General features: G+C 45.2%; 1 long non-coding RNA gene across 1 annotated transcript; it reads right to left on the bottom strand.

The window, feature by feature from the left end:
- Nucleotides 1-796: 796 nt before the first annotated feature.
- LOC109320614 lies at nucleotides 797-18,648 on the bottom strand. Its single transcript, XR_002103825.1, has 3 exons — nucleotides 18,636-18,648; nucleotides 6,942-6,945; nucleotides 797-865 (listed from the first exon to the last, which is right to left on the bottom strand). It is a non-coding gene; the product is annotated as an uncharacterized LOC109320614 (long non-coding RNA).
- Between the last annotated feature and the right edge of the window lie 421 nt (nucleotides 18,649-19,069).

The raw sequence follows: 19,069 nt of genomic DNA, 5'->3' as shown, positions 1-19,069 counted from the left end.
GACGCCCAAGAAAAGACCAATCTCCAAAATGATTATTTGCATCAGTTTTCCACCTGCCCAAGGTGGTCACACTGACAGACAGGATGCAAAGCATCCAGGGCTTGGAAGATGGGCCCACAATTGACTTAGATCAAGTGAGAGAACACCTTGAGAGGCTTGACATCCATAAGTCCACAGGCCCAGATGGATTGCACCTGAGGGTCTTAAAAGAGCTGATGGGCATCATAGCATACCCTATGCCCAAGATATATTTGAAAGCTCGTGGCACTTGGATGATGTACCATATGACTGGAAAAGAGCCAATATGGTCCCAATCTTCAAGAAAGAAAGGAAGGAAAATCAAGGGAATTACAGACCTATCAGTCTGACATCCACCCCTGGAAAGATCTTGGATAAAATTATCAAGGGAGCCATCTGCAACAGGCTAACAGAAGACAAAGTACTGAATGCCAACCAAAATGGTTTTATTACTGGAAGTCCTTGCCTGAAAAACCTCATCTCCTTCTATAACCAGCTGATGCATTGCCTAGACAAGGGAAATGAGGTTAATGTCATTTATCTGGATTTCAAGAAAGCCTCGGTGTTCCATGATGTCCTCATGACCAAGCTGGGGAATTGTGGCCTCAACCATCTCACAGTCCAGTGGCTGGGGACCTGGCTCTGAGGTCAGACCCAAAGGGTACTAGTTGATGGGAACAAATCAATGCAGCACAAGGTTACCAGTGGAGTTCATCAGGGCTCAGTGCTCAGGCCAGTACTCTTCAATATCTTCATTAATAATCTGGATTTGGGTGTCAAACGCAGACTGGCAAAGTTTGCGGATGACACTAAACTATGGGGAAAGGCAGACACGCTGGAGGGCAGGCTGAGGATACAGGCCAACCTGGACATGCTTGCAAAGTGGGCAGACCAAAACCTTATAACATTCAATGTAGAGAAATGCAGGGTACTCCACCTTGGGAGAAAAAAAACCAGCATCATACTTAAAGGCTCAGTGGTGCTACACTCCCTAGCACTATGACCAACAGAGACTTGGGGGTCTTGATTGACCACAAGATTAACGTGATCCACCAATTCCATGCTGTGGCCAGCAAAGCAAACCAAACTCTGGCATGCTCCCTCTGATGTATCTCAAGCAAAACCAAGGACATGATCCTCCTGCTTTACTCAGCCTTAGTGAGGCCACAGCTGGAGTACTGCATCCAATTTTGGACCCCCACCCACTTCAGGAGGGATGTGGATAGGCTTGAGAGAGTCCAGAGGAGAGCCACCCATATGATCAAAGGCCAAGCAAGAAAGCCTTGTGAGGAGAGGCTGAGGGACATGGAACTCTTCAGCCTGGCAAAGAGAAGGCTCAGGGAGGACTTGGTGGCTGCCTGTAAGTGTGTAAGAGGGGTTCATCGGGATCTGACCCAAGGGATAACTAGGTCCAACAGCCACAAAATTCTAGAAGGCTGATGCAGACTCGATATAAGGAAAAACTTCTTTACAGTCTCAGTGTCCAAGGTCTGCCATAGACTCCCCACAGAGTTGGTGCAAGCAAGTACTTTGGGCTTATTCAAAAGGCGTTTGGATGCTTATCTTGCTGGCATAGGGCTGGACACGATGATTTCATGAGGTCCCTTCCATCCCCTAATGTCTATGAAATCTATAATAATCATAACTCTTCATTGCTACCACTCCCCAGTCTTCATATTGTCCAAACATTTTATCAATAATAATTTTGTCTTTTCTTCCACGTCATTGATAAAAACCTATGTCCCAGAATCAATTCCTGTGAGAATTCTGTAAAAACACACATACTCAATGATCCTTCCCTTTTACAAATTATATTTCATGATCTATCAGTTTGCCAGTTTTTAATTTATTCAAATGAATACAAAGTTTATTATGTATCAATTTAATTTCTTAAACAAAATATCATCTGGCAACACACCATATGACTTATAAATTGCAAATTTAAATGATAAAGGAAATTTCATCCTGAAAAAGGAAACAAACCAAAGTACTTTAATTGCATCTATTTTCTATAAACACCTATTAATTGCCATTAAATATATTTCATAGTTTCATAGCTGTTAGGGGCTGGAAGGGACCTTACAGTTCATCAGGTCCAACCCCCCTGCAGAAGAATATTATCCTTCTTTAAGTTTTTATTGAGTTTTGTAGCAACTGGGCAAAAAAATGGAACAGCGGAAAGGCCTTAAATTAACAGGAGTCATTCCACTTCACTCTTTTAAATATTGATACAGCATTAGTTTTTTTCTAGTCCTCTAAATCATCACCCATTATTCCAGGATCTATTGAAAAAATCAATACAGATGGTTCACAGAGCTTCTCGGCCAATTCCCTTAAAACTCTTTATTGAATATTTTTAAATGTCCAATTTTATTAGTTGCAGTTTAGCACCCTTCTCAGTCAAACAGAACTGAGCAAATATGTCTATACCATCTGGATTTTCCCCAAACACAGAACAGAAATATTTATTGAGCTCTAAAGCTAGTACACTATATGGAATAAAAATATTTATAGGAAAGGAAGTTGGTCATCTGATTTGTTTTGTGACCAAAACTAATTATTACAAATCAAGCTGATAAAAAAGGAAAACAGTGTACAACACCTCATTGTTCAAAACCCCTACACATTGACATTACTGGTAAATCTGCATTTGAAACACTGTCCAAATTATCTAAATCCTCTCACAAATTATCAATCAGTATTTTTTTCGTCAGCCTATTTCAGTTATTAAACACATTGGGGAAGTATAATTTCTTCATTCTATTCCATGAATCATTCTGGAACACCTTTTTCATAGCCTGAAGTCTTTATGATTACCATAAGGTCAATGAAACCACTAATCCCCTGCTGACATTTTTTGGAAATAATGAAGGAAACTTGAAACCTCAGTTCTATGCCACACTTTATATCAGAAGAGGATAATTTATTATTCCCATGCCCATACAATGCTAGTGGCTTTTTAATGCCAAATAGTACTATCTATGGCTTTGAGTATGTTGAAAATGTATGTAGTAGAGATGGGCAAAACCAGGTGTGGTTTAGGTTTTACGAAAACTCTTTTGGGGGTTTTAAATTTCCAGATTTTTAGATTTCCAAATCCAATGATATTGGACTTTCATGCCATTTTGTCTAAATCTTCAGTCAGAGAGGAACAAAGGAGATAAATTGCTCTGCTTTCAAATAAGGATGAATAAACTATAGATGGTTTCTAAGGCTTCATGAAGCTTTGGTAGCCAATTAGATTTGGAGGAGATTTGGCCTGATTTGGTGGCCGAAACTCTGAATCCAAATTGAATCAGAAGCCTGCAAATTGATTCAGAAAAGATTTGGTGCTGATTCAAAGATTCAGCCATAGCTTAACAGGCATCAGTCTTCAACCACGCTGGACACAGCTGCCTCCAGCTGGTAAATCTGTTGTGGTGGGCATAGCAGGAAGGGAAGGGGTGTGGGGAAGGGAGGGCGTAGATCAATATCCCCACAGTGAGGGAAGGATTGGGGCTGACGCTGGGACAAGCTGCCCAGCTAGGGTGGGCACAGGACTCAAGGATGGGGTCTCATGCCACTGTGTGCCACCACGCACCACATGTCTAGGAAGGCATGGGAGTGGGTGTGTGCCCCTGGATCTGTGTGGGGTGGGCTGGGCCACGCTGCACTCCAGGCTAGCCACAGTCACCCAACAGGCTGTGCTCTGTGGGGCAGGTCAAGCCAGGGCTGTACTCTGGGTGGCTAGCCCCAGCTGCAGCCTGGGGCACAGCCCTGGTTCCGCCCACTCTGCAGAGCGCAGTGGAGTGAGGACTATGGGGGGCCTACAGCCACCCTAAAATTCCCCATAGCCCCTGCTGCCAGCCTGCCCCAATCTGGGTGTATGTGCCCAACCCCCCCCCGCCCTAGCACTGCTTGCCCAGCCAGGGAGAAGCCACAGCTTGTCCGGGAGGTGTGGGGAGGCTAGGCGAGCAGTGGGAGGGCATAGCCCCCACTCCCAGCTTCTTCCATCCAGAACAAGCCACGCCTGCACCACCCCGTCCCCCCCCGCCCCAGCTGGGCAAGCAGCAGGGCATAGGCCCCACTCTCAGTGCTGCCACACCCTCATCTCACACCAGCACACCCACCCCAGCTGGACAAGCGGCAGCAGGGCAAAGCCTCCACTCCCAGCACCTTCCACCACCATCTGGAGTACAGCCCGGCCCAGCCTGCTTCATGGAGATCCGGGGGCATATGCGCTCCCACGCCCTTCTGGACCGGCTGTGTGCGGTATCACACAGTGGTGGAAATCCCCCTCCCCAAGTCTTGTGCCTCCCCTGCCCCATATAGGCAGCTTGTCTCAGCTCCAATGCCTCCCTCGCTGTGGGGTCATTGATCTACCGCCCCACACACATCCCTTCCCTCCCTCCTCCGCCCACCACAACATACTTACCAGCTGGAGACAGCTGTGTCAAGAATCCTCCAGGACTGCTGCCTGTTTAATCTATGACCGAATTGGCACCAAATCTTTGAATCCGATTTGGCAAAATTAAATTGGGACAGTGGTTCAAATCACTGAAACAAATCACTGTCCCTCCAAATCAGCCAAATCTGAATCAAATACTTGCTGCTTTGCACAGGCCTAATGGTTTCCTTTACAAGCAGAAAATTAGATACCACATCAATTTGAGTTCTATTTTATATTCTCCCAACGTTGTTTAGAAAATCATTCTAAAGTTTAATCCACATCTAGAAAAAATGAGGAAAAGGATAAGTAAGATAAGCATTCAAATGTGGGGGTGAAGGGGGAACAGAGTTTGTTGAAAAAAAGCAAACTATCAAACGTGGCTGACCCACTGCTGAAGACAGAGCATTGGAGTACAGGTATTCTGATAGGACCACACCTGATTTCATTTGGTGGTTTAATTTTCACATATCGCCACTAATTTCAGGAGAATTTATGGGGACAAACATTCAGTAACAAGGTATTCAGTTATTTGAAAATTCTTCATTTTGAAAAGTTTTGCCTACCGTTAAATTCTATGAATAAAGTTAATGTAGTGTGCTCACTACGAAGTCAGCCTTTCTAATATTTAGTCCACAGTGTTATTACCCATGTTTAGAAATAGGTAGCAATAGTGGGTGCTGATTCCTTATCTTATATAAACCTGTAACATCACTCTGAATGTCTGTAGAGTCTTTACTATGGTACTTAGTATAAATGAATGAGATTACTACCAAGCACATTTGACATTTCTGTTTCTTTTGCACTCAAATAGTAGACAATATTATTCAGCTAAATCAACAGTGCCTCTAATGCAGAAGCAGAGGATGGGGATTACAGAGATGACAAAAGCTTCAACTCCTCCATAAAAGGAATCATAATGAGGGAAAGTGATGTTACACACATAGAGGAGGACATCTAGTGGAGAAGGTATAAACCCTGTACAACTGTTCTGTGGGTGACAGTGATGAACTACTTCTATAACACAGAAGAGCAAATTCTAGGTTCTAAATAAACAGGTTGCATGAACAGGAATTACACAAGAGCCAGAGGAACGATCCTCCCTCAGGCTTCATTTTGCATGTGTGCTGAGATCACAGGGCTGTGGTCCTCTTGACTGCTGCACCTACACCCTCTGTGAGGGGTGCTGGCCAGTGCATCTTGAAGAACACCAGACCTAACTTACTTATCCTCTAGCTCCAAGGATGCCGATGTCATGGCCAGGTTTTCTACCTCCTGAACTCTGGCCTCTTCAGTGCAGATTAGGGTTGTGTATTGGCTTCCATGTATCCCTTCCTACCTCACTCTGAATACTAGGAATTTTCTTTAAATATTATATTTACTACATGTGTATTTATTTATTCAAATGTATAAAATGCAACTCTATGTGCCTATCTATAGGTGCTTTCAGAATTACATCATAAATTAAAATCCTGTCATAAACGAGGGAGAGTTCAGAAGTCAGTCCATCCTGTCCTCAAAGCATTATCAAGATGAGAGAAATGATGGACTTAGCAGAGTTCTCAGCAGGATAGCAAGTCTAGGCTGTGAGGGATACAATATGGGAGAAAGTTTAAAAAAATCAAGGTCCATCATGGAGAATGCAGAATAAAATACATTTAGCAACATGAAGTATGACCAATATTATGAAAGGGCAATACTAAGTCCTTGATATTACCCATGTGCTGTTGAGAATTGGTACCTTACTCCCCAGATAATCTCATCGAAATACTACTCAATGGCCGCATCCAGATGGGTGTGGCCATGTGGTATGCACACTCAGCTGTTTTCTGCGCTGAAAGGGAGCAGTGCTGGGTGTGAGGGAGAAGTCTGACCTCTGGATATCCAAGGGTCAAAAAAACCTGTGCAAAAAAACAGAACGGAACAGCACACGCGGAGACAGTGCACACTGCTCAGAACCAGAGCCTGGCCAGCTGGAGTCATGCTCCAGCTGCTGGGCAGGCTCCCCTACTCCACCCAGGGTAACCTGCTATACTCCAGAGGGCACATGGCACAGGTGTACCCTGGGGACAACTGCTAGTTGGTCCCCAGAGAACCAAACATCCACACTTGTGTGAACACAGCCAAAGGGTGCATCTACATGTCCTATAAGCATGGAGCAATAAACTCTGGTGCATATCGCACTGGAGTTTATTGCTCCCGGGCACTGCATTTGAATGTGTAAACAGGACCTCAATCCATTGAGCTGAGTCAAAACAGCCCCAGCTGGCAGGGAACACAGGGAATCAGCTTGATAACCTGGGGCTTATCCAATCTGGCTCAAGGTGCTGCAAAAGAAGCTGGCCAGGGCACACAGGTACTCTAGCATGGGGCTAGCCAGCAGGCAACCCCCACACTGAGTTACCCTTGTGCCCCAGCCAGCCCCATGAGCATCTACATGTGCACTGCTGTGAACTAAAGAACTCTACTGCAGGATAGCACTTGTATTTACAAGTACTAACCTGCAGCAGAGTTAATTAATTTCCTGCAGCCTAATAGGATCACACATGTAGATACTGAAACTTTCCTGCAGAGCTAATTAGGCAGCTCCACAGTAAACATCTCATGTAGATGCACCCACTGTGAGGAAGGCCAGCAAAATTAGGCCCTTCAGAAAGCTGAGCTGAAGGCCTGATCCTGTTCTATTGAAGAGAACTAGAATTCTACCATTAACATCAGCAGGTACAGGATTCGACCCTGGTTTTACCTCTTTCCTAACAGACATATTTTATCACTGTTCTACAAGCACATACAACCTGGTGCCTGTCCTCCACTCTTACAGAAGGTATATAAAGCATCAGGCAGAGCAAACACCATTCCTGAGCATTAATGGGAAGTCCTTAGTAGATTTGTTCCCCAAGATAAAAGAGTAACCTTTAAGGAGAAACTAACTGCACCATTAGCACAATATTTGTTAAGCTTTTTACTTGGGGAAGCCCTCTGTAGTCCAGCTCTGAACTACTTGATGTTTTGCAAACTTCCCCCCAACCCTGCCTGCCAAGTTCACAGAGTTTTTATTTATGAAGAATATATGCAAGGCCGGACACAGGCGTGGGTGAACTGGACAGCCACCTGGGGCCTGGGCAGAAAGGGGGCCTGAAAAGGGTGAAAATAATACTTATTATCATTATCTCTGGTGAAGGGGGGCCCAATACTAAAAGTTTGCCTGGATCCACCAGGAGTCTAGGTATGGTGCTGAATATATGCAACAAAACCCTTTGATGGCTACAGAAATTTACCACAGGAATGTATTTATAGTAACAAAGCAGTTTTAATGAATACAGCACGTATTTCATTCAGTTTCACTTCTTTCTGACAAATCTGTTATGTAAGTGATGATCTGAGCAGAGCAAATCTTTTATAAATGTTATGCACCTGTTATTTCTATATATAAAAGTATTAAAATATTAAGATAGCTGCTGCTCCAGTTATTATTGCTACTGGGATTCTGTTCTCTCCCTCACCAACACACTCCTTCTCTCTCTACAGGCAATCCCAGGACTTACAACACAATTGGTTCCTGAAAACCGTGTCTTAAGTCAAAACATTGCAACTCAGAACCAATTTTCTCATAAGAAGCAATGTTATAAATGGGGGCTTGGCTCCTGAACCAAGGCCTAATACCCTATTTTCACTAAAAATACCCCAGAATTTTGTACCTGAACAATTATAGATGAGTAATATAGCTACATTAGTGTATTTGTATTGTAAACAACCATCATATTGATTTGGAAGGACTTATTTGAGGTGACTTTGCTGGACTTTTTGAAAGGCTCTTCGTTAGACTTTTTGAAGGGTTCTTGGCTGGAGTCTTCTCAGGAGTCTTGGCTGCAGGTTTTTCTGGAGTCTTGTCTGCTTTCTTAAAGAAAGTGTCCAAAGAAGTTTAGACAGATGTTCTCCAGGGAGATGAGTGACACAGTGAACTTGTTCACTGGTGTGGCATCACATCAGATCAAGTGTTGTAAGTCAAAGCTGACATCATAAAGTTGAAACAGGGTGTCAATTTATAAACGTTGTAAGTGCGAAACATTGCAACTCGAAACACTGTTAAGTCAAGGACTGCCTGTACTCCTATCGCCTTCACTACCATAATTTTTCAGCACCTTACAAGATTTAATGGACTTTATCTTCACAACATCCCTGCAAGATAATGGTTCCCATCTCCCCAGCAAATGTTCTGAATAGGCATATATGTCTTAATATTGGTAGGTCAAATCTGGGGCTAACTGTCTACAAAATTTGAATGGAAACAAAGACTCTAAAACAAGAGTCATTGCCAGAACTCACAAAGTCTGTTTTGTAGCCAAAATAGAGAAAGACTAAGAAAGATAAATGATCTTTTTTTTTTAGGTCCTGAGTTTTAATAAACACTAATGAGTTTAAAAAAAAAAATTAACATCTGAATACAGATTTTCCCTGTGGAATATTTTTTCTAGCAATCTTAATATAGTACATTGAACAACTCTTGAGAACTAAACTTTTCTTTAAGAGACTAATGAAGTAAATCAGAAACTCTCTTAAGAAATTGTCATAAAATGTAATCTAATGACTAGAAAAGTATATCAGCAAGAGGAAAATATTTGCTTTTTTCATCTAAGGATGTTCAAGGCGCCACTGAGCTTCCTAAGAATGAAGAGAGTTGGGGACCCAATCATAGGAATTCACTTATGAATCAAAAAGAAAGAAAACAGGGTCATAGGAAAGGCTGAAACTCACCTCTGTTACCATATCTCCATGAAAGACTTGTTCTCACCCCATTGTCTCCTCTTTTTGGTCCTCCTGAAATCTATAGGAAGAGTACCATGCTACTGCTAACCATAGGAGAACTACAGGAACAAGGACAGAGAAGCAGAGGGAATAGGGAGAGACCAGGCATCATCTCCTGTGGACCTAATTAAGCTCTGCACAAGGAAAGAATACCTAGGGAGCGTTTTGGGATTCAACAGTGCCTGTGACAATCCTCAGGCAACACATTAGAGATCACCCAGGCTGTGGGTATCTACCTGTGGGTAAACCTTACTGCCCCTGTGGTTATCCTCACTGAATGCTCACCAACAATGAGGGTCATCAGGGGCCTTCCCAGTCTGAATGAGAATTAGTAAGTATGTTAAAACCAGAAGGGTATGGTTTGGTCCGTCTAGAAGATGGCTAGACTGCTTTTGATCAGTTTGGTTTCCCGTGTTCTTTTAAATTGCTAAAGGTGCTGGTGATTCTCTTGGAAGAGCCTTATGCACTCGCGTTCTGTATATTTTAGGAAATTGCACCATGGAAATTTATCTCTACAGAAGGATGCAGAGGACTACCAGGAGAATTTATGGCCAGTAGTCAAGGGAATATTCCTTAGTGCTCCGGTTGTAAATTTAGCTGGGTCATACTTATGGAACTCCTAGGCTTTAGAAGATTGGAGAGGAATAGTTTTGTGTCCGCACACAGATTTTACAAATTCCTACTGATGGGGCATAATTAAGGGTAGTTTGGGTGCCGATTCTGAGATGTGCAATTTTAACTGTACAGCCAGCTTTTAGCACTTGATCTATTATTACTTCAAATTAATCATTCTTAAAAGCTGTTATGCCCTCAGGCTAGTGACATGTGCCTGCAGCCTGAACTTCCCCTTAAGAAAAGGCGCTAACAATTGCTTTCTCTTTGGCACGCTGTTAAAGTTTTCTGATCCAGAAGCAGCATTAGCCAAAGTGGTTTCATAGTCCTGCAACCTTTTCTACAAACTGTCTCAGGCACAGTTCTGTATCTTGGGTATAAAATAAACTTTAAATCTGTTACGGCTTTAACAAAAAGGAAAGCTGGCAGCCATTCTTCCTCTAAAGGCCTCTGTTTACTGTAGAGTGTTTTAACCATGATGTTTTAATTTAAAAAAATTTTAAATATGTATTTTGTGTGAAATAAACATTGATGACTTAACTGTAAATTGAACCTGGGTCTTCTGGCTATCAGCCCAGAGCTCTACCAATGGGTCCAACTATCTTCTGGGCTTAACTGCATCTGCTCTGACTGCTGTATTGCTCTGTTTATGTTCCACTTGAAAATTCATGGACTCACTAGTACAATGCTTAACAAACCAAAACATTCATCAGCTACACCTTCTGCTCCTAAGGAGTATATTTTTTTGCTGGCACAATCACCCAAACTGACAGAGATCCAAGTTGTACAAAAGGCGATGTAGTAAATGTGCTTTGTACATATGCTTAAAACATTCCGAGCCCTACTCCTCCTGGCCAAACAGGCTCACAGAAAGTTTGCAGTTAAACATCCTTAAGCTGCTTGTGTCCTGAAACTACAAGTTCAGGAAGTAAAGTAAGCAGGTAAAGCTCAGAAACACAGGGAAAAGGGAGAGAGGAGGGAAGCTAAAACAAAAACAAAAAAAATCACTCTATTAAGTTTAAAAATGAAATGGCAGCACCAAGTTAAAAAAAATACAGTGCTTTCTTTTACTATATAAAGCTTGCATCCCTGGTCACCCATAAATCTGAGGACAGCCATGAAGTGACACAAAGAAGCCAAAAACAAGGCAAACAATTAATCAATCACTATGTTTAGGGACAGATACATTTTTACCAGTATAAGTGATCAGAATTCATAACAGAACAGAAGTTTGTCACACATAGACTGGTTTAAAAATGGCAGAATCTGATCTAAGGGCATCTTTACATGTACTCTGGGATGGGTGTTGGGGGGGAGCTGCTCTAATTAAAGCACCTGCAACATCCTGTGTATTTAGCATCCCATGCTTCAGAATGGCAGTGGTGGTGCTTTAACTAAAGCTCATTTAATCAGCTTTAGTTAAAGTGCCCCTGCCACCATTTTGAACCTCCAGGACACTGAATATATGTGATGCTGAGGGTACTGGAGCTTCAGCAGACTCAATTAATCAAGTCTGCTCCAATACATACTAATTAGTGTGTGTAAGAATAGGCATTAGGCACATCTATAGGTGCCCTAAGAGTTACCCTCCCTCCCCCCACCAAGGGTAAATGTGTGTTCTGTTTGCTATACTGATCTAAACTACTCTGCTTACAGGGAAGCACATAACTTAGATTGATTCCGCCTTGGGCTTTTTGAAAGTCTGTACCTAGCCTATGTGGAAGCTATTAGTAGCTGAAATACTACAAGAACTGTTCAGGAAGTAAAGTAAGCAAGTATAGCTCCTTAGAATTCTAGTATTTACTAGATTCCTCACTGTCCCTAGTATTACTACAGCTATAGGACAAAGCAGCTAACCTGATTCTAAATTTCAGAATTCAAATTTAAGAATGCCACTTACCTAAATAATTACCCTTATGCTGTCTTCTCACCATGAAGAAACAGAGCCATAACAATGCTGTTAGTTAAAGCTGTTTGTCTTCTGCGCCACAAAGCAGGGTATACAGTGCACCTGCATGGACATAGGATATGCCTACTCTGATTCTGTGCCAGCCTCAGGGCTGCTGCCAAAAAAAGCCTTACCATCTGCTCCTGCTAGGCATGCTCCAAACTTTAAACTGAGGTGATAAGGATGCTCTAGGGATGCCACTTATTGGTGGTCTCCTATGACAAAGTTTTCATAGCCATATTTCTGGATTTAGAATGCATAGGGGAGGAAGTGGACAAGCCTATTTTTCAGTGACAGCCTGGAAGGCAGTATAGATATATCCAGAAACAGCAGACATATCTCTGTTTGGCATAGAGCTGGTTTATAACTTTCTGACAAAAACGTTCCACAGAACGTGTTGCGTCAGTGAAACTTGACTTCCCAGCCCCTCCCCCACTGTCCTGCCAATTAGGGAAGTCCTCTCAGGTCCAGGGTTGAAACTGTGGTAAGCAATAGCTAGAAGGTATGACTAACATGTGCTTAGGTCATTCATCTGCTGGGCTCACCCACTCTTGCTAGTGCTGTTCCACTTTTTCTAAATAATGTTATAGCAGGAACCCAACCTATAGATTCATAAATGCTAGGGTCAAAAGGGACCTCAACAGATCATCAAATCCGACCCCCTGAAAAGGCAGGAAAGAGTGCTGGGGTCCAATGATGCCAGCCAGATGCCTATCCAGCCTTCTCTTAAAGACCCCCAAGCTAGGGGAGAGCACCACCTCCCTTGGAAGCCCATTCCAAATTTTGGCCACCCTCACCGTGAAGAAGTTTTTCCTGATATCCAGCCTAAATCTGCTCCCTGTCAGTTTGTGACCATTGTTCCCTGTTGCCCCAAGAGGCACCCTGGTGAACAGAGCATCTCTGATCCCTTCCTGCATCCCCCTAATGAATTTGTAGGTAGCCACAAGATCACCTCTCAGCCTTCTCTTGCGGAGGCTGAAGAGATACAGGTCCCCCAGTCTCTCCTCACACGGCTTGTCCTGTAAGCCGCTAACCATACGAATGGCCCTCCTCCGGACCCTCTCGAGTCTATCAACATCCTTTTTGAAGTATGGCCCCCAAAACTGGATGCAGTACTCCAACTGCAGTCTGACCAATGCCGCATAGACAGGAAGTATCACCTCCTTGGTTCTATTTGTCATGCATCTGCTGATGCATGATAAAGACTGGTTAGCTTTGCTGATGATTGTCACACTGACAACTCATGTTCATCTTGGAGTCACCTATGACTCGGAGATCCTTTTCCACTTCTGTGCTGCTGAGAGGGTCACTTCTCAGCCAGTAGGTGTGCTGGATATTTGTGCGCCCTAGGTGCAGCACTCTGCACTTGTCCTTGTTGTACTGCATCGTATTGTGCACTGCCCACCTTTCTAACCTGCCCAGGTCTACCTGCAATCGTTCCCTACCCTCTGGAGTGTGCACTTCACCACACAATTTAGTATTGTCTGCAAACTTGGACAGAGTACACTTCACACCCACATCCATTCACAGATGAAGATATTGAAGAGTACAGGTCAAAGGACTGAACCCTGTGGGACCCTATTACCCACATCCTTCCAGGTCAACACTGACCCGTCTACTCCCACTCTCTGGGTGTGACCACGAAGCCAATTTGCCACCAACCGGACCGTGTAAACATCTATGTCACAGCCTCTTAATTTATGTATGAGAATAGGATGAAATACTGTATTGAAGGCCTTGCTAAAATCCAAGAAAACAACATCCACCTCTACTCCTGCATCTATTCATTTTGGACCCTGTCATAAAATGAAATCAGATTGATCAGGCATAATCTACCTGCTATGAATCCATGCTGGTTTCCCTGCTGCATTATTTTTTCTGTTGGACTCCCACCAATATGATCCTTCATAATCTTTTCAAAGACCTTTCCAAGGATGGAGGCGAGGTTGACTGGCATATAATTACTGTGATCCTCCTTCCTCCTCTTCTTGAAAACAGGAACCACACTGGCCCCCTTCCAGTCCTCCGGGACCTGACCCGGTGCCACAGGCACTCAAACAGCCATGCCAGTGGTTCTGCTCTGACATCGGCCAATTGCTTCAGTACCCTCAGATGCACCTCATCTGGGCCTGCTGACTTGAACACTTCCAGTCCATCCAAGGGACTCTGCACCAAATCAGGATCAACAGTTGATGGGCTGGTGTCCCTCTGATACCCATCTAAGAACCCATTAGGAGACTTATCTTGAGCCCTGTTCAGGAACACCGAGGCAAAAAAAACTTATTGAATAGCTTAGCCTTGTCCCCCTTGTCTGTCATTAATTGTTCCTTCTTGTTCAGTAGGGGTCCTATGCTGTCCTGCACTTTCCTTGTACTCCCTACATACCTAAAAATACTTTTTGTCGTCTTTAGCATTGCCAGCCTCAGCTCTGTAGTTCCTTTGGCTCCTCTAGCTGCCTTCCTGCAAATGCGGGCCAAGTAGGTATCCTCCTCCTTGGTAGCTTCCCCCTGCTTCCACTGCCTATATGCCTTTTTTTTTTGCCATTAGGCTCCCATGGATTTCCCTGTTCAGCCAAGGAATTTTTTCGGTCCTTTCCCCCTTTTCCCTCATACTGAGATAGTCTCCCTCTGTGCCCAAAGGATCACTTCCTTTAGAAATGACCACCCTTCCTGGACTCCCATCTTGCCAATACTCTTATCATGCAGTGCATCATTAACTAGACTCCCAAGCACACTGAAGTTAGCCTTCCTAAAGTCAAGCACTTCTACCCTACTAGTTATCTTACCCACCCTACACCGTACGGTGAATTTGATTGATTAGTGGTCACTGTCCCCAAGATGAGCATGAATCTGCAGCTCTCCTACCAGGTCCTCCCCCACAGCCAACACCAAGTCCAGTAAGGCATTCCCCCTAGTGGGACTGTGTATGTCCTGCATTAGGTGAAGGCCTTGTACACAGGTTAAGAACCTACGTGAATGGTTGGATTTGGCTGACCGCTCCTCCCAGCAGATGTCAAGGTAGTTTAGGTCCCCCATGACAACCACATCCCTAGACTGTCCAGCCTCTGAGAGCTGCCTCCAGAATTCCAATCTTCTTGGTGTGGTGGTCTGTAGCAGTCCCCCACCACCAAGTCCCTTTCCCCTCTACCTCCATGTATCCTAACCCAGAATGCCTCAACTTTCTCCCCCTCTGATCACCTCCTTTCCTCCCTACTCTGTCCCTTCTGTACAGCCTGTAGCCCTCAATATGTACTGCCCAATCATGGGTAGGTTCCCACCAGATTTCTGTTAGGTCCACTAAATCGAAGTTATTACCTGCAAGCAGAAGTGTGAGTTCTTCTTGCTTATTCCCTATGTGCCTAGCATTAGTATAGAGGCACTTGAGCCCTCCAAATGGTGCCTTTAGTGCCACCCCACCCCATTCTGATGCCCAAAGGGCCCCTTGGTACTTACCTGTCTCACAGTTTGTAGGTTCTAACCTTCCTCCATCTCCTGCCTCCCTGTCCCCCAGTGACTTAGTTTAAAGCTCAGTGTATGAGGTCAGCCAACCTGTAAGAAAACAAACTCTTACCCCTTACCTTTTGCAGAGAGATGAAACCCATCACGTCCCAGGAGGTACCTTGCATGAAAGTACGGATCGTGGTCCAGGAAGCCATAACCCACACAATGGCACCAACTCTGGAGCCACAGGTTGACTTCTCTGACACAGGTGATATGATTCCTACTGTGACCACTGACCTGAAGGATCAACGAGAAGACCACCTGCACCCCTGTCTTTCTAAGCCTGGTCCCCAGAGCCCTATAGTCACTCATGATATGGTGTGGACTACTCCTGGCTGCATCAGTTGTTCTTACATGGATGAGGACCAGAGGATAGTTTTCGGAGGGCCGGATGAGGTCAAGAATTCTCACCATGACGTCCTTGATCCTGGCTCCAGGCAGGCAGCAGACCTCGTGCACCATGGGATCCAGACAACAGATGGATCCCTCTGTTTCTCAGCAAGGAGTCACCCACAACGATGACATGGCATCTCTTCTTCTGCTTACCTGGCCAGCCTTCAGCTCGCTCAGTGATGGTGGCAGGCCCCTCCAGTGCACTTTCCCCCACCACACACTCCTCCAGTGCAGCCAGGGCCTCATATTTGTTCCCCAACTTCATCGGGGGAGCTCTCTCTGTGGTGAAAGGTCTGACCCCTAAGGTGACCATCCTCCACTCACCAGCATCTGCTTCAGGGCAGTCCCTCGCAGTTTCTGTACCAGGTGTCTTGTCCTGCAGAGAATGAAAGTAGCCATCAATCTCTTCTTCAGTTGCCCTGATCCCCCACAGCCTGCTCTCCTCTGCCGGGAGTTCTCTCACCTGTCCCTCCAGGGCCTCAGTCCGGGCACATGTGGGACAGGCAAGGGAACCCCCAGCCCCCATGCGACCCCCACCCAACCCCTGCACACACCCAAGCCCCACAGACAAGGGACCCATCCCATCCAAGGGGTCTGTCTGGGTGGAGGCCTCACAGGAGTTCTGGGCCAGAGGCACAGCAGGGCATGGGCCCTGGCTGCACTCTGTGTCACCACCCCATAGTAGCCCCCCTCCTCATTCACTTACCTGAAGTTTCTGCCAGAAGCTCCCATGTATTCCTGCCCATCGCTGGCCTGCAAACTGCTCCCCTGTTGGCAGTCCCTAGTCACTCACTCCCTGGTTGCCTGGGGAGTCTCCTTTTATACCCTTCTGGGCCTGGGCTGCCTCAGGCTCAGGCAGCACTCAGCAATTAACAGTCACTCAGTACTCACTCCCAGCTTCTCAGAGCACACACCTATATTCCAGCTGAGTGCCTTGACCATCAAACTATAGGGTTTCTTTCTCTCTCTCTCTCTCTCTCTCACTCTCTCTCCTGCCCCTAGCCTGGGAGAGAGAAAGTTACATGTAAACCAGTTTAAGTGATCATAAACTGGTTTAAAACTGTAACAGAACAGAAGCTCAGTGCACTTAAACCATTTTAAAAATGGCTGAAACTAGTTTAAGATAAAAGTGGTTGGATGTAGTATCAAACTTAACTAATTTGGATCAAACCAGTTTCTGAAATGTCTGTCCCATACTTGTTCCTGGTTCAAGTTAAATCACAGTCCCTCAGCATGCTTTCCAGCCCTGGACTGGGCTGCCTTGTCTGCTCTAGAGAACAGGGTGGCCCCCTAACACCGCCTCTGCTCCCTGGCTGGAGCAGTGAGGGCTGACTGACAAGGGCATGGGGAGGAAGCCCAGCTGGGACTGCCCCCCACCCCAGCAAATGCTGGCAGGGATCTGGAGCCAGGGAGGGGGGTTAAACATCCCTTCCCCCTCTCAAACTTACTGCTGGCTGCAACTGTGGACTACAAATCCCAGAGGCACCTGGAGAAAGGAAGAGGAAGTCATGAGCAATCTTGCAAAGTCCTAATGCTGTAATTCTGGACTGAAAATCCCAGAGATCTCAGGAAGAGGAAGTGAACACACAGCCTGAGTGCTGTGCTCTAGCACTGCTCCCCCTTGCATCCTGGCTTCTGGCCTGAGCTACTGCAGGCATGTGGCTGCATTTCCTGAATCAAAGGTAAATGTCTATTCACTTCTGTTCCAATTTAATCTGTGCAGTTTAGATTAACCTGCAAAGACTGAATTGATTCAGCCTCAGGCTTTTTGACTGTCTGTACCTAGTCCCAATCACTATTTAATGGTTTATGAGAAATGGAATGTTTCCACCAGAAGAATGAGGGAACAAGACAAAAGTAAACTCTTCTACTACTATAACAGATGGAACAAAGAATTAAACTGGTATCTCCCTTTTCCCAAGTGAGTGCTATATGTGCTGCATATTTTGAGGGACTTTTTTCCTTTAAAAAAATGTAAACAGTCTTTCTTTTTGAGTATGGAATGAACAAACAAATTACCTAATTTACAGTCACTTGAAAACATTTCTTCAGGATGTGTTGTCCACAGGTATATTCTGTTGTGTGTGTGTGCCCCAAGCAGTAGAAACAAAACTTTTACTCTTGATCTAATGGGTCTATGATATGAAACCTCCATTTATTTAAAATTATTTGAATTACCTCATACTTAATAATGCCCATGAATGACTGGTGCCTCCCACAACAGGAGGGGCACCATGGTGGTGAGCAGGGATCACCTGCAGCAAGCAGAGACTGCCCATAGCTGCTGCCTGCAGTGTTGGCGGCAGTGAACAGGGACCACCCGCTGCTGCTGCTGGCTGTGTCAGCAGTCAGGGGGGGCAGGTGTGAGCAGCGACCACCCACAGAAGTGGGCAGCAGCTTTCGTAGCAGCCAATGTTGGGGGGGGCATGTGCCACCCTGATGTGTCACCTATGTTGATGTAATTTGTGATGATCAGTGAATTTCTTGCTGTGATGATCTACCAGAATATTCTGCAACCCAGGAAGATGAGAAGCCTCGAAATCCATGGCTATTGTGGAAATTTCTGCAATGTCAGGTACCAAAGCCTAGTATCAAGGTTTCACCAACTATTTGACCATTATGTAGGCCTGTGGTATAGTTGATATTGACAGGATTAGTACCACAGATTATTACTGTGGGTAACAAAGTCAGAAGCTTTGATACTTTCTCTGATGAAGATACAGCAGAACTTTTCTACACTGGAGCTGTAGCTGAAGATGATGTTGCTGCAGGAGCACTCCTAGAATTTGGAGGGAAACCTACACCAAGGCTGCCCTCCAGCTCCTCTCCAGTGCCATCACCGCCACGCCACAGGCCTGGGGTGTCCTGGAAGTGACGCGGGGCAGCAGCAGCGGAAAGAAGCTGCAGGGCAGCTTCAGCGTGGGGTCCAGACAGCTGCAGCCAGAAAGTCCCCAAAAATGGTAAGCATGCCTGCTGTTAGATCCAGCTTTTGCCCAGCTCCTCTTATGGGCAAGACTGCCTCTCTCTGTCTCCCCCTTCCCTCCGTTTCCCCATTCTTCCTTCCCCCACAACCATCCCACACCTCCAACACAGCCCTGCACCTTTCACCTGTGCACCAGGATCAGTGACAGGTGGGTGACAGCATCAGCTGTGGACTCAGGCAGAAGCTGCCCTCTGGAGACTGAGGCATCTGCCTGAACCACTTGTTGGGGTAGAAGGACAGGCCAGAGGCTGAAGCTACCGCTCACACCCATACCAGCTTTCACCCTGCTGTGCCTTAACACACGCACACTGTCACCCATGTCACGACTTTTGCTCGTCCACAGCTTAAGGTACAGTTTCCCCCAAACCCCTGCACCTAACTCC

Source organism: Crocodylus porosus, unplaced genomic scaffold, assembly GCF_001723895.1.
Source record: "Crocodylus porosus isolate Cpor-Errol unplaced genomic scaffold, CroPor_comp1, whole genome shotgun sequence".
Classification (NCBI taxonomy): Eukaryota; Metazoa; Chordata; order Crocodylia; family Crocodylidae; genus Crocodylus; species Crocodylus porosus.
Note: the sequence above shows the minus strand (reverse complement) of the source record. Positions and strands in the feature narration are given on the sequence as shown.